A 3,161-nucleotide genomic window follows, 5' to 3' on the forward strand; every position below is an offset into this window, starting at 1 on the left:
ACCCTATCAGGAGGAATGTGCAGCAGAGTGTGTGAGAGACCAATGTCTTGTCCATCTATAGCATAACACCTATGCGAACAGGGCCTATATAGTTGTCATAGATGCCCTGGTGTGGATGTACACTTGCTCATCTTTTCAGAGTCCTGCATGAAACTGGACAGAAGCAAGGCCTAGATTTCCTCCCACACTCACTTCTTCCTCAGAGTCTTGCTATGAGACTGGAGCACAAAATCATGCAAGTATGGAAAAAAACATTTGTTATTGCTCTCTGAGAATTCAGGCCATGGAACAGACAAAAAAACCTGACAGGAGGCTGAGGAGGAGGGAAGGGCAGAATGAGGTGGTCAGGTTGGTGGTGTGGAGAAAATACTCCTGTCCTGGGTGGGTCTTCACACTGGTCCCATGTCCACGACAAGCTGCATACCAGATTCAAGCAGATGATGCCCAGCTCTCCTAGTTCTTGAACTTGCAGACGTAGGGTAACTTCACATCACAGCTATAGTCTTTCCATTTCAGATATCCTGGAGAGAGAAAAGAGCTAAAGTGAATGGGCCTGGTGGAGCTGGTGAACTGAATAGAGAGGTCTCCCAGACTCTGGCCGAGGATCCAAAACCTCTCCCTCCTCTTTGTTGGAGTCCTACTCCAGGGGAAGGAGTTTCAAAGAGAGGAGAGATGAGAGAAGATGGGAAAAGGGAAACCAACATTGCGTATTCTAGCTCAGGAGCATTCCCTGAAGTTCAATCCCAGAAATGAGAGGTGAAGGGCACGAGGTAGCTCCTCTGTCTTTTTTTTTTTTTTTTTTTGGTGAGGAAGATGGGCCCTGAGCTAACATCTGCCAATCATTCTCTTTTTTTTTGCTGAGGAAGACTGGCCCTGGGCTAACATCCGTGCCCATCTTCCTCTACTTTAGATGGGACGCCACCACAGCATGGCTTGACAAGCCATGTGTTTTAGAACAGCACCTGGTATCCAAACCGGTGAACCCTGGGCCAGCGCAGTGGAGCGCGTTCACTCAACCGCTTGAAACCACAGGGCCGGCCCCGCTCCTCTGTGTCTTACCTGTGCTTCGTGACAGGCTCCCACAGTAGCCAGGGTTTGAGATAGTGGTAGGATCTCTCTCCCAGGCAAAGTAATTCAGCACATCAGTGCTACTCCACTCCCATCCACCTGCATCAGGCTCATAGCCCTGTGGAGTAGAGGAGGGCACCAGGTGAGGTTGAATGCTCACTGGAACTCTCACTGCATCGTCCCCTCAGCTGGAACACCTCATCCCTTCCCCTGCATCATGGAATGTGGTCTGCTCATCCAGGTGCTGCCCCAGAGTTTTCCTCTGGGAAACTCTCCCTAACTCCTTGTTCCTATTGGCAAATCCTAAAGCCAATAACCACAAAGACCAATGGAAACACTCAGAGTAACATGTTACTGTCTGAACAACAGTTGGTGGTGCATTTGCGTTTACCTTCTGATACTCAAAGACAATGTCTGTTACCAGGGGCAAAATGCCTTGTGTCTTCATTTAGGATTCCCTGGGCATAGTATGTCCGAGACTCAGGGAGGCTCAGAGAACTGAATGATAAGACCTCGTGTATGAATTGTGTACAAAGCTTGCCAAGAGGCACATTAACTCAGCTGGAGACTAGGGACCACTGCAGAACTCAGCTCTTCAGCTGGCCCAAGGCCCTTTCCTTCTCACACACGTCACCCGGATGTCTGAGTTCTGGGGCTCTCTAGGGCATCTCCTGGACAGGCGCAGGGCACAGGCGCTGGGCCTGGAGGGCCACAGCAGCTTGAGAGGTAACAGAGAGGAGAAAATTGTATCTGGGTGGGGTCATGGAGCCCAATCCAGACATGTGAGTAGGTATTCACATTGTTCTTGACCAGGGAGGCCACAAAGGATGCTTCAGCCCCACTGAGCACAGACACAAGGTGTCCTGAGGGCTACTTCTGGCAGCCCATCTGTGTGGGGAAGGGAGAGACTGAGGAAGAGTTTGAGACATCACTGGGGGAAGGGCATGGCAGAGTTAAGTGAGAAGGGGTATGTTTGCAACAAATGAGAGTGCTCATTCTCACCCTCAAGAAACTCTGGAGAATGGATACTACCCCTCACTCTAATATACTTTCTCCTCTTCCCACTAGCTGCAAATCCAACTACTCATATCTGCATCCATTCAGGATTTTGGTGTCATAAACAAGGCATAGCTTTGAGAGCCATAGGCCTTGGAGGCTTTGGGACAGCTGCTCTGTGCTGAGGGCATGTCCTTTTGGGAATCCTCACCTGGGTGGAAGGAAATGAAGGAGAGGTATAGAGAGAAATGAAGAGTAGGGATTGGGGTGGGCAGGCGATCTTGGGGAATATCTACAAGGCAAGTGCTTGGGGAAGTGACACCAAACTCCTGTCTACCTCTCACGTTGACCATCACTTTCAGAACTTCTTAACCTTGAACCAGCCCTATTAAATGAGGGAACTTCTCTTTTTTTTTACCCTTCCCCTTTATTCAAAAGTCCAGTCTTTCCCTCGCTCCGGGCTGACTGTTCTTACATTGGATCCTCTACTCATTCCATTTCCCCATATCCCATTAGTGACCCCTCACATCTTCCCTCTTCAGCCTACCAACAAAAATTAGAGTCCACTGAGAAAACAGGAAATCGTCTCATTCCAGTGTGAATGGACCACTGAGGGGCCTCCCACCACAGTTACCCTGAAAAAAGGAGTGATGATGGAGGAATAGCAAGCCATTCATTGTGTGTCACCATGACATGTATCACACAGAAGCCTTCCTCCTCTGTTTGGCCCTGAGCATTCACAGGGAACCCAGTGCTAGAGTAGAGAAATCTCACCTTGGACCTGAGATAGGAACATCAGGCAGGAGAGCAGCATCCAGGACAGGCTGTAGAGGGCCATAGGGCACAGCCTCATGCCTGTGATTTGAGTAGGCAATCAGAGATGACTAAACGAAGTGTGGTCACTGAGAGGGCACGCAAAGAACCCTCTATTCTACCTCTTGTATTTTCTGTGTCTAATCCCCTAGGAATAAACTGATGTTGGTGACATTTATCCCCTTTTATAGTTCTGGAAAGAACTAGAGAATCTGTACTGCCAACTCTCCCTGCGATCGCCCAGGCTCACCCATGCTGACTCTCCGAGCTCCTATGTGTTCTGA

The 3,161-nt window shown here is 49.4% G+C and overlaps 1 pseudogene; it reads right to left on the bottom strand.

Moving 5' to 3' along the window:
* Positions 1 to 453: 453 nt before the first annotated feature.
* On the bottom strand, positions 454 to 2,917 carry LOC131411654 (regenerating islet-derived protein 3-gamma-like; annotated as a pseudogene).
* Positions 2,918 to 3,161: the final 244 nt, after the last annotated feature.

Source organism: Diceros bicornis, chromosome 12 (assembly GCF_020826845.1).
Source record: "Diceros bicornis minor isolate mBicDic1 chromosome 12, mDicBic1.mat.cur, whole genome shotgun sequence".
Lineage (NCBI taxonomy): Eukaryota > Metazoa > Chordata > Mammalia > Perissodactyla > Rhinocerotidae > Diceros > Diceros bicornis.